Source organism: Chroicocephalus ridibundus, chromosome 11 (genome assembly GCF_963924245.1).
Source record: "Chroicocephalus ridibundus chromosome 11, bChrRid1.1, whole genome shotgun sequence".
NCBI lineage: Eukaryota > Metazoa > Chordata > Aves > Charadriiformes > Laridae > Chroicocephalus > Chroicocephalus ridibundus.
In genome coordinates this window covers 15,616,730-15,629,849 of record NC_086294.1, presented here as the reverse complement: position 1 = coordinate 15,629,849, position 13,120 = coordinate 15,616,730, and positions in this window count along the sequence as shown.

Genomic DNA, 13,120 nt, shown 5'->3' with positions numbered 1-13,120 from the left:
GAGGGAGAGATTTATTTGTACTTCCTGGGAATAAATTCCCACCCCTGCTTTGAAATGGGCCACTCCTTGCACAGCCACAAAAGCAGCTCCCACGGCCGGCATCCCCGCAAGCCAACAGAAGAGTTGGGATCTGGAATCTTCGCTGCCCAGCCCCACTCCTGGCTTCAGGAAGAGTTTGCAAACTTGATACGTCTGATTTTTATCTGCTTGTTTTCACTTTAGGGGTGGAAGAGAAGAGGAAACACACACAAAAAAAGCTTTCAAAACTTTTCTCTTTTTTGGTGTGGTTACTGGTATCAGAGGGCTACCTAAAACTATATCAGCCTACACAGACATATATTATCTTATGTAGATATATTACGTAGACCAGCAGCCAAATCTCTACTGCTCTGTCAAGCTGATGTAAATCTGTTTTTCTGAAACTAAATTATGGGAGAAAGACAAATTCCCTGCATGCACGAGTTTTATTCCCAAACCTGAAGGCAAGAAGCTGCCTGCACTTAACTACTCTGTGACCTGACCTCAAGATCACAGAATCATAGAATGGTTAGAGTTGGAAGGGACCTTAAAGACCATCCAGTTCTAACCCCCTGCCCTGGGCAGGGACACCTCCCACCACACCAGGTTGCTCCAAGCCCCGTCCAACCTGGCCTTGAACCCCTCCAGGGATGGGGCAGCCACAGCTTCTCTGGGCAACCTGGGCCAGAGGCTCACCACCCTCACAGTGAAAAATTTCATACTGAGATCTCATCTAAGTCTCCCCGCCTCCAGTCTGAAGCCATTACCCCTCATCCTATCACTACACACCCTTGTAAAATGTCTCTCTCCAGCTTTCTTGTAGCCCCACTTCAGATGGCTTAGGACATAACCCACAAAACAGCTCCCTTCTCCTGTCTACAGGGCACCATGTTCTCCCCATGGCTTTGGGGAGCCGGCAGCCCAGGCTGTCAGAGGAGACGCGTTAGCGGAAGGACCGCACTCAAAACATATTTGCTGGAAAATGATGATTCCCACATGGTCTCAAATGCCTGGAGAAGTTCCTGCTCCCACCTTGCATGGTCCAATGGTGCTCGCTGGCTTCAGCACGGGATGCTGAGCTCCAGCACCTCTTTGCAGGACCAGGATGAGCCCAGGGGAATGACGGGAGGGGAGGGACTGGGCTGGGGGATTCACTTGAAGTGAAGCTGTGCTAAAAATGAGCATGCAGATCCAAATCGGGATGTGTGATGCAGCAGCAGGACCACACAGCCAAGAAGCCCACATTTCTAGCACAGCTGCTGAGACGCCTCCTCACCGTGAAGGTGACAGGGAGGAATCCACAGCTGACATATACATCTTTTTGCTGGAGCATTTCATGTCTTTTCTCAGGGACTGTGACTAATTATGTGAGTTAAAAAACAACAAAAAAAGAAAAATCATAGATTTTGCCAGCAGACATTAGACTTAAAAAAAAAAAAAAAAAGCAACCTACCAGGGGACAATTCACATGACTGACCAGAAAAAAAAATGATAAACAGCTGTGCCTTAACATCTGTACTGCAGAGTTGGACTCTGCAAGAAGGAGTAAATGACCAGAATAAAAATTGCCAACAGCCTCTCTATTCAAGCCCAGATCGTGTTTGGGGGCAGGAGGGACCCAGGAGTCGGGCAGGCTCCTTTCCTCTCGCGGGACGGAGAGTCGCTTAGGGTGGGACTGATTAAAAGCCAAATTTCTACTCAAAGTGCATTTGCCTAGAAAGCTGCTGCGTCTAAGTGATGAGGTTCAAGCTCTCCTTTGGTCCATCACCCCTCTGTTGATAGCTCCGAGATGGGGACATGGTGTTTTGAGCTGCAACCAAAGCCATGGCAAGTGCCTTTAATGTTTTTATCTTAAATTACAGAAATGGAAACTGAGGACATTCGTTTGCTTCTCATGTTTGCCCCTTTAGCCTAGCTCCCTCCCAGGTGGAAAAGAGCCCGGCAACGAGGACTTTGTGCAGTCCTGGTGGATGCTCTTTACTCATAGGAAGCTGCGTTGCTTCATTGGAACCTGCTCCTATTGCAACCAGAGTTGTCTTTAATTTCTCAAACTGGAGTAATGAGATTACATTAGATCCCGCATTCTCAAACCATTTTACTTGAACAGCAGAACTCTAGACTTCATTAACCTGATGGCTCAAAATCAAAAGACAACCACCCTCTCCATTTATTTTCACAGTTATTAAGCCCATCTCATGACAGTTAGGGCATGACTCCTCGATTTCGAATGGTTTGTTTTGCTAACAGGACAAGAGAGAAGGAGAAGCTTGTGCATCACCGGCTTTCCTTTACAGACCAAGGCCAATACGTACCTGCCAAACACACTGATGGGGCTAAATCGGTCCAGCGGAACTTGGCTATATTGCCCCCAAACGATTTCTTAATAGTGACATAAATGCCTGTTTTTTTTTTAAATAGCGATTGCAATTCCCACGTGCTGAGGCCGCATCCCAGGTGACACAGGGCCGTGCGGCAGCATGGTGCCCACGCAGCCACATCCCAGGGCTGGGGGAACACCTCCATCATGTCCCTAACAGGGCTGAGTTCTGCCAGCGCCTCTTAAAAGAGGGTAATTTAAAGCATCCAAAAGAGCTGAAGGCGTATTTACTCCCCATATGCTTTTTTTTTTTTTTTAAATTACAAAAGTAATTAATGCCCAGTCTGTTGAGAGGCAATAAAATGAATTTGCTGAAAATTGCAATTTAAGCCTATTTCAGGTGAGCTGAATTAATTAAAACACCGAGTAAATCCAAACAACAAACATGTACAGAATACAACCAAAGCAATCTGAAACAGCCAGTAAACACCTTCTCATTAGCAGCGGGCAAGTGTTTTCTTCTGAAAAGGTTTTTTTTGGAAAATAGATTAATATGTTTGAATAATACACTCATGTTCATTTAGCAATATTTCCAAAAAGAACTAAAAGTATTTCCAAAATTGCCTATGTACTTTGTTTCATCATTTTCAAGAAGAAACAGATTAAGTTTTTAAGAGAAAAGAAATACTTCTTTTTTTCTTTTTGAAACTGTTGAAAACGGGAAAAAAGACCCTATCGTTTGAAATGCCTGGAAACAATTTTTTCAGCAATGTTTTAGATCTTTCATCTAACCAGAAAAGTTACTGTATCTTCACTCTGACTCTCTCTAGAGAGCATACTTTGATATCATTAATTAAAAAAAGGGACTGAAGAGCAAACTACTGAGTTTGCCTCAAAATCTCAGCTTGCATAAATCAAAGGAGAGCCATAAAAAGGGACTCGGAGGTTTACATGAGCTGCGGATCTGTCCCATTTTCACTACAAATATGTGCACGGGAATGTCACGTACACATTCACGTGCTAATGGCAGCATCACATTAATCCTGTGAAATCACACTTGTAAGCCCCAGACTTTAAATGTCACCTGAGTAAAAGGATTTTAGAACAGAGCGCAGAAGTTTTGAAAACTTGCTTTTGGCTGAAGGATGAGGAAAACGGACAGTCCTTTACACTTTTATTTTTGACTCCTCTGTCAATACTGACTTGTTGTGGCTTATCACATAATGCGGCTGGCAACTCTCCAAACCCTACTGAAACCAACTGAGGTAATCACCGTGAACATTTCGGGGCTGGAATGATGAGTTTTGGTAATGAATATTTTAAGCTCCTTTGACATTTGCAGCACTCGTTCCCAGAGCAGAGATGGATTTAAAAGACAAGTTGATGATCCCAGCAGGGTCTGACGTCACCTGAGCTGTCGTGCTCAGCAAAACCAGCTAATTACACGGGTGCCAAAGTCCTGCAAAACCTGCTGTTCCCACGGGTTAAAGCTTAGGAGTCAACTTTAAATCTCTTCTTCAGATCATTTCTCTCTTTGCATTTTGTCTGTAATGCTTTTTGTGTTCTATGTCTTGATATGTGTCATTAATTAATCACGTTAGGTGCTGTTCACTTCCCATCAGTAGGAGGTCTTTTGTTGCTAGACGTGGTTGAGCTGTGTTGCTCTGTCCACGAGCAGTGGACGAGGGCGTCTGGGTATCTGAATTTTGACTGGTTTCCATTATTCCTTCGATCCATCCATCCTACCAAAAGGAAGGAGAGCCATAGCTCAACCTGGGAGGTGGTGTCTCCAGCAGCATTGCTGATTGACTTGGAAAATCTCCATTGTCCCCGAAAGGGAGACTGCGTCTGATATCCCATTTGGCTTTGGCTTCAGTTCCCAAGGTTTTACCAACAGTTATGCCATTTTACATCATCATCAAGTTCTTTTCTTTTTTACCCTTTGTGGGCTTGAAAGTAGGCACCTAAATTTGTATATAGGCTTGTAAAGGCATGGCCTGACCTTCAGAGGACCTAAGTACTGCAGTCTCCATTACTTGCCACATTAGCCCTCTGAAAATCAGTGGCCGATGTTCCTCTGCTCTGTATTCCCCCTTTGTCTTATTTACGAGTGAAAGGAAAAGAGTTACTGGTGAAGGAAGAGAGTTACTGGTGCAAGTAACTTTGCCATACTTGCATTGACCCTGCCATATTACCTTACCCATATTTACCATATTTGCATGGATTTTTCCAAGCCGAATACCCTGCTTGCTATGGGTAGGAAACAGGGTTCAGGCTCATGATCCTGCACACCCCAGTCCCCCCAGTACCCTGGAGCTATCATTCGGTTTGTCATAGCATGTCACAGGAAAATAGCAATGGCAAGACTGGGGGTGGGCGAGGTGTTTGTGTCTTCTGAGCCTCAAACAAGACCAAAAAAAGAAAATGAACTCAAAATAAAGCTTGTGATGCTCCTCCCGCAGAGATGGAAGATATTTCTTTCTCCCTGCAATGTGGGAGTCATCTAAATGTGAAGAAGAGATCCTGCACAAATTTTTAAGGTTGGAACTAATCTCATATTTCAGCTCTGTAATCTAGGACCATTAAATATTTATACTGTTGGGATACACACAAAGAGAATTAATACCTGTTCAAATGAAAAGGATCAAGCTGGGAAGGAGGTTAAAAGCAAAAGAGAACAAAATATCAAGTTGGATTTTCTTTCCATTTTTATTCTCGGCTCTCCTTCTGCTAATGTGTTATTTCACCCTCAATACCTCTGACAATACCAGCTGCTTTGATCCCAAAGGCTTATTTGCTCCCTAAATCAGCAAGTTTGCAATAGCTTAAATAAACTCCAAAAGGTTCAAAGCCCAACAGAGAGAGATAAAATAGACCTTAAAAAGACATGAAGTAAGGAAGGCATGTGTTCCTTAATGACTTTCCTGGAGGCTATATCTCTCCCCCCCCATCCCATTCCTCCTCCTCATCTACCTTCCTTCTGTTTCCTGCCTTAAATTAGACTGTAAGATCTTCCGGATAGTGAATGCATCCTTCCTGTGCAATGGGCCATGGTCTTCACTAGAGCCCCTGGTCGATCCTGGGACTAATTTTCCATCTGTTGTCAAGGGTAGCTCTTTGGTCCATTAACACAGAGCAAAACAAACAAAGCAAAAAAGGCCAGTTCACACATGATGTATTAATTCTCATCTCCACACTGCTCGTTTCTCATCTCCGGAGGCTCCTTCTAAAACGCAATGGGTATTTTGTGCTTGCGCCAATGTAGCGGAGAGGCTGTGGACAATCATAACAAGCCCAAACAAGTTATGGAAACTGCAAGGACTGCTTTTATACCCGGCAAAATATATTACCTGTTGCATTCTGCTAGTGGCAGGATTACGTCTGTCACAGCCTGAAAAGGGGAATAAGGAGGTGCCACAGGAGTAGGATATCACACGCGTTACTGAGTGTCCTAAAGCTGCAGCTGTAAAAAGCAACTTGTCCTGAGTGTCGGTGTGGGGAAGGAGGAACAAATGCAGTAGAGAGGAATTGTTTTTCTTTAAACACAGCGAGGCTTTTTGTCTGTGACAGCAGTGAGATCAAGGCCATGTTTTGCCCTGAGTTATATCCCCTTTTCCCCCTCTTTTTGGATGGTAATACCAATTGTGCTGCTGACTTCTGCCCTTCTCAAGTCTTTCTCAGCAGTCTGATGCTAAGGACAGAACCAGAGAGCTTTGCCAGGCTCCCTGGACTTCAAACGACTCGAGTGAGGCCGCACAGTTTTAAAACAGGACTTCTCCAACAGTGCCATCCTTGAAATGCCCAGGGAGAGTTAATGCTATGAGAAAGCTGAGACTGTAACTTTCCCACTAAAGGGAAAAAAATAAAAAAAAAAAAAAAAGAAGAGTTGAACATTATGTTTGCTGCCAGTGCTCGAGCCTGGCTTAAACTGCTTGTCCCACTCCGTCACCTCCCCGGCACGCAGCAGCGCAGGGACCGGCCGCTTCGGGCTGGTGCACCACGGTCCCCACACAGCATCACCAGGGAAGCAGTGAGATGCCACCATGCCATCACCTCTCTGAGCTCCCCTACCCGCCTGTCCGCAACAGCCCACTCTCCTGTTTCCAGAATTTAGGGAATCTTGTTCAGATTAAAATAAATTCCATCAATTTTCTCATTAGCAAATCCAGGAGAACTCTGCTTACTGGCAGAACACGGATTGTGAATTTATAATTGTTTGCATTTCACATTGGTTTTATGGCGAGAGGTTGCTCGCATTCCTGAAGGAAGATGGCATCTCCCCTTCTTCTTCTCCTTATGGCTTGAGGGGAATGATCTGGGGAGTCTCTAAGTCACCTCATCTGGGGTCCAGCATTTTACCAGGTAGCTCTGCCCGCACGCATTGCTGGTTACTACTGACTTTGATTCATTTCAAATATAACTTCTGGTCATTCAGTTTGTACAAAGGAAAAATGCTGGTGCGTGAAGCTGTGGCGTGCGGGGCAGGAGGAGCCGCTGGGAGACGGACACAGGTGGGAGTATTTACTTACGGCACGGTTTACAAACGTACAAAAGAAATCGACAGCCCCAGTCAGCACCAACAGACACCTGGGACCGGTCACCCACCAGGGTCACCCACCAGGGCCACCCACCAGAGAGGTATAAATGGGAGCCAGGCTGCCATTTACCTCTCTTGCCTGGGAATCTACTTTAAGACGACTGAAATTGCACACAGAAGTGTCTGCTTCTGTTCCGCCATTACAAAGCAAGCTTAAAACACCAAGGACAAATGGGGGGTGATGTTTTTTGACCAACTGACTCCCAGCCCAAGTCCTAGTTTAGGTGAGGCCTGCCCACGCAACTGTTCTTTACATCTTTAAACTCTTTCCTTTGGCCTCTGCACACCCTTGGTCCTCACAGGTCATCCAGGTCACAGCGACAAAACCCAGTCCATTTCTGCACAAATCCTTTCAAAATCTATAGGAAACTGGGTGTGCTTATATGTATCTCTGTTTCGACCCACTAAGGGAACAGCCACAAGTCGATCTGAATGTGTTACAGTCCCATCCCTGTGTGCAACCTGCCCATTTCCAAGCATCTTTATCAAACGGCCTCTGATCAACAAACACATAAAACCTTCTGCACATCAAACTCTAAGTCTCCTCTTCTAGACACAAATCCCGTAGCTGATCTTAATCCAAGGCCTTCCAGCAGTAGAAAGTTACTGTGTATTAAAACCACATGTAAATCTTTGGTAGATTATGTCCAAAAATGCTGAGAACAACAAATGTTCGCATTCGACCAGTAGCCACCAACTTTGTTATAAATATTTATATAGGAAAACAGGCACAAAATCTTTGTTTACTGCACAGCAAAGTACTCAAAATTAAGGAATTTTTAAGTGTATATGCAGCTTTCGTTAGCTGAAGATCTGTACTTGAAGTGACAAATCCTGGGTTTAGTTACACTCAGTTTCATGCTCCTGAATTGAATTCAAGGACTTTACCTCTTTGCCAGCAGCAAAGGGGAGCTCTCACGGACCATTCCCAATGGTGCCCATGTAAATGCACGGACGGCTCCCTGTTCTACATATATTAAGTCAAAAGGTGACTGCACAGCTCCAGCTTTACCCAGCCTCGTTCCTTCAGTTTACATTACATTCACGTCACAGTGCTTCAGAGCAGACCAAAAGGTCTTCATTGGCAGGACCGCTTCCTTTTGATATTTTCACGGGATGCTTATGCATTAAATTAAATGTGGACAAAAAGAATGGTCCAAAATATAAAGGGAGCCAGAGCCAGCAGACACTTCCCAGCTTGCATATTTTCCATGTGCACTGTGTGGTCTGGCTGCCGGAGCAAACTGATGGGGCGAACACGGCTCCTCGGGATCCCATTCCCTTTGTTTTGTGCCGTGAGCTCTCCTCAGGCCAGGGCCCCTGGGCTTGCCCAAGGTGTTTTGGGAAAAGGGGCCAGCCCCGCTTTCCTCTCCTTTGTCACAGGGCAGGAGGAAAGTGCCTGAGGACCCAGCTCCCGATCCCAGCTTTGCAAAGGAGCTGGAGATCAATCAGTGGGACGGCAGGAGATGGGCACCTCGCCAAAGACACAGACCCGAGCATAAATCCTTACCGATGTCTGTGTGCTTTTTTGGTTTCTCTCCCTTTTTCTCAATCTGTTGATACAACAGACAAGTTTCTACATTTGTGTGGGGGTTTTTCCAGGATTCTCAAGGAGCAAGAGACTTTGGGGGCAGATATAATCAGCTTGCCATCCATCAACCAAGTAGACACCTAGGGAGAGTGAGGGTTAAACATCAACCCACAGATGGGAAATTTTTCCCTTCATCGTCAACATTTTTCTTTTCATTTCTGTGATCTTTCCTACAGCAAGATGCTTTAGCAGATCCCAGCTTTACTTCCCCAAGCAATCGGTATGGGTGCATTCTAAAGCAAGGAGGTGAGGCAGCCTGTCCTTGGGGGACAGGGATGTGCCCACGGTCACAGCCAGGGTGACCTGGGCAATGCCCTAGAGAACGAGCTGAATATAGAAGTTAGACTTTAATGCATACAAAGTTAATGGGCAAGGGAATATTTTTTAACCCTCAATTTATAACCACAGAATGGTTAAATGCATGGGTTTCCCCTCAATACTGTCCCCAAGAAACAGCCAAGTGAACTCAGCCCTTGGAAGGAGAGGGGAGAACGCTGATGAACATCTGATCTCACATAGGGACAGGCTAAAAAAATTAAACCTTTTTCCAATGGAACAAACAATGAACTGTAAAGAACATAAAATAAGCTGCAGATGATCAAACCTGGAATATTTCACATTATATGGAAGAAGACAAGGTTTGCTAAAGGATTTAACCTCTCCTCAGTACCCTGTCCTACCTACTCACTTTCTCTATTTCCTTTGGATTTCATAATCTTGATAATTTCCTATTTTGGATGCAAAGAAACAAGTAATAGTCACTTAGGGAAAAATGTATCAAACGTAGGAGAGGATTTTTTTTTCACTTCTGCTGCTTAATAACTTTAGGAATGTGAGTCAAACTATTTCTTTCTCTACTTCTATTACATTAGTGACACATGTAGAGAGCTCCATTCACCATGTTCCCCAGCATCTTTTTCAGTTGTATGAAATTAAGGCTAGTCTTTTTTGGGAGACCCCCAAACCAGTGCTGTACACTGCCTGGCAGGGGATAAGGTCAGGCGTGGAAAAGCTCTTTGAGACCCTCGAGCCAGAAGACTCCCACAAGCATCACCAACCAGGCATCCTTCCTAACCCTGTGGCCAGTGTGGTTTTTGGCCCACTGCAATTTAATACCTTGTTCAGAGAAAGCCCTTGAGCATCCAGAAAGCAGGATGAAAGAAAGGGATAGCGGGAACTCGCAGAAAGACAGCAAAAGAGAAAAAAATCTGGTGCCTCTTAAAGACAGCAGAAGAGCCTGTCTTCAGGAAAGGTGCAGAGGGCATCCCAGAGATACTAATGGTGGGACCCAAGGGTGCTGAGCAGGATGGGAGCAAGCCACGGGCTGTGCCCCTCTGCAAGGGGCAGGCAGGGCAGAGGCGGACAGAAAGCGAGTCCCGTAAAAGCATGCTTAAAAATTAAACACAGAGGATTAAATCCCACCCCTGTAAGAAATAGCTCCCTCTCTGTCCTTATACCATTCTGTAGAAAGCTTTTTCTATCAGAAATACCTACTAATCCTCAGTATCTGTGAGAAAAAGGATGCTGTTAGAGCAAAGGAAGAGATTGAATTAAACCCAGCTTCCAGCCTAAGCCGAGCCCTGGTGCAAAAGAGCTGTATCCACCGCATGCCTCTGCTCCTGACCTCCCGGGGCCCCCCCAATCCCCCGTAAACCCCTCTGAGCAAACGCTGGCGCAGACAGCTTGATTCCCATCAGCACCCATTGCCCATTGCAGATAAAAAGGGAACTGCTCCCGCGTTCCTCCTCCCCAGGAATCTTTATTGGCAGTGGCAGAGTGGGAGCTGCAGGGAAACGTTCGCTGGCTGCCTTCAAAGCCAAATTTACAGCTATTGAGTAATTCAGTAACTCTTGGTCTGATCCGCAAGAAATGAGATCTGGCCAAGTCCTTCCATGGTGGCAACAAGATTTTAATGAAAGACTTATATTAACAGCTCCCGGGTTGTCTCCTTTATTTATATTAGAAGCTGGCGATAGACGCAATTACAGTAGATTAACTTTGGCATGGCTTCAGCATGAAAACAATATACCAAGGCCAAATTTTATTCCAAGTATAATATATCTATTGCCCTGCCTGTGTTTCTATTTATTTTGTTTGGACTAGCAAACTTTAATTCAAAGAATGTAATTACAACATAACTTGCCACTACGTTTTTTCAAGACTATATTATTCATTTGAAGGCAAAGTAAATTTACTTCTCATTGAGTTTCAATATGAAGGTTAATTTTCTTTGAGCTAAAGGAGTTTGGTTTTGACTTGATTTCTATGCATTTGGGGCAACCAGCACAGCTGTGAAAACATAATTGCTCTTAGAAATTTAGGGCCGCTCATCCTCATTTTCAAAATTGCTCGCTCTTTTGTGTGCTTTCCTAATTTCAGCTCTCTGAAGCGGCCGCTGATTAGCTACCCCAGGTGCAATCCTTCTGGACTGTTCACTACCTCCGACTCGAACATTTCCAACCCCATTCCACATCACAGAAAATAGCCTAATTAGAGACAAAAAGCTGATCCGTTAAAATAGCAGAGGGGCCAGCAGGAGAAGCAGGAGAGTTATTTGCCCCATCGAAGTGAAGGGGAAATTCACCCTTAGCATCAGCAGGGAGAGGCTGCCCCGGGGAGATGCAGAGGACATGCAGCTCTGTGCACCCATGGTGTCACGGCACGCACGGCGTCAGATGGCAGGAGTGGAATAATGGCAGAAGCCTGTTATTTATGACCCATGAATACAACTAATAAACATACAACAGCGGCATCCCCGGGACCTCACCTCTCTGCAGCCTCTGGACAGGACAGAGGCTTTTCTCTGTGAATACACAGAGGTGAAATGAAGTCCCCGTGTGGGTGCCGAGGCCTGGGGGGATGCACCAGTGAAGCACAGCGCAGTGTCCGGAGCCGTGGCTGTAACGAGCGCATAAATCATCCCTAACGACCCCCTCGGCCGGCCAGCATGTGTGCGGGGACAGGGAGCCCGGCCCACGCCTGTGGTGGCCGCTCGAGGAACGCTTCGGGTTGCAGTGAGCACAAATGGCTCTTTCACACGTCTCAGCAGATGTTACTCATTTTCTCCTCATCTGACTTTAAGATTTGGCTCCATTCTTTCCCTGCTCCCAAAGCCCAGCAGTTGTCCTAGAAACCTCTCCCGGTTCGTCCATGGGCAATAGGCTACCCCGGCTATTCGGCAGGGGCCGGCGCGCATCTGCAGGCATCCCACCCCTCCAATTTCTCATCCGGATTGCTTCTGTCTTCCCCACTGAAACTCATCTACTGGCCATTTCCGCTGCTCCACTGCACCTGATGTTATTCATCAAGGTGCTTGTCCCTTCTGAACAGCGACAAGCGGTCCAAAATACTTAAGGACATTTGCAAAATTTGGATGGAGGAGAGTAACAGCAAGCAGGACCAGATGTTCAGTGGGAAGGACTAACGATGCACCTCTGTAACACAGCATCCAAGGTTCAACCCTGGACTACAGGAGGCTGAAGAGCAGCCAACGGGGACAGTGCAGGAGATGCACGGGGTCAAAAATGACTTCCAAAAATGCAAAAATAATTAGCTTGATTTGGGTGGGTTTGCCTGTGTGTACATGCACCAGCAGAGTTTAGGTTTGCAGAAGGTACCAGCATGCTGTCAGCAGAATGCCCACCACAGCAGATGACTACAGGGTGTTTAGTCCTATTGGAAAACCTGTTTTTACAGAAAAAAACCTACAGTGTTTTGCTCCCAGTTCTGTCTACTGCTTAGTTCCCCAGCTCTGCATGAAAATCAAAACATCTGCACAGCCCTGGCAGCACGTGGGCCAGACTGCTTTGACTGAACAGTCACCGTGTGAGTAGGAGTCCGTAATTCACATGACACCTTCCCATATACTGGCTTTTAATTTATTTGAAGGATCCCAAAAGAAAGTAAAAAACCTCAATAGATGCTTCTTTCTTTTTTTTTTTTTTTTGCCATGTCAATAGTTTCAGCTGGTTTTGTAAAGGAAAAAGATGATATGACCACATTCTTAGAAATGGATTGCTGACAATACACGTGTATGTGGTTTTGCTCAAATCTGTATACCAGTTGTGCATCGCAAGACATAGAAGTCACTAACCAATCTATAACTCAAGATAAATAACATTCCCTGGTGATTCTGCTTGTTATATTAAGCACACAGATCACCCAAAGTCACTTGTCACCACCAGCAGGAACTGACCTAAAATAAATCATCAGAGCGAACTGCAGTGCTAAGCTGGGAGCCCAGGGTGGGTGGGAAAAGGTCCGATTCCTCTGGGGTTGAGGGAACGTGTGCTTGCCCGGCTTGGTCCTTGGACCCCCCACGCTCCTCACCAGCACAGCAAAGGGGACCTTCGCAGCCCGCAGCACCCCTAGCACGTCCTCAGCAATTCACAATTTCACAAGAAATCCTGAGATGAAAATAAACTCCACGGTCGTGTGTGTTCACGGGAAACACGATTAAAACGTTAACATGTAAAGAAGAAACCCTCCATGCAAAGTATGTGTTTCACTCCAGCTCTAAGTTCACCAAAACTGAGTTTAGAGAAGCCCCGGGCAGTAAAGTAGTGAAATAAAAGCAATCACGACCAACAGTTAATCA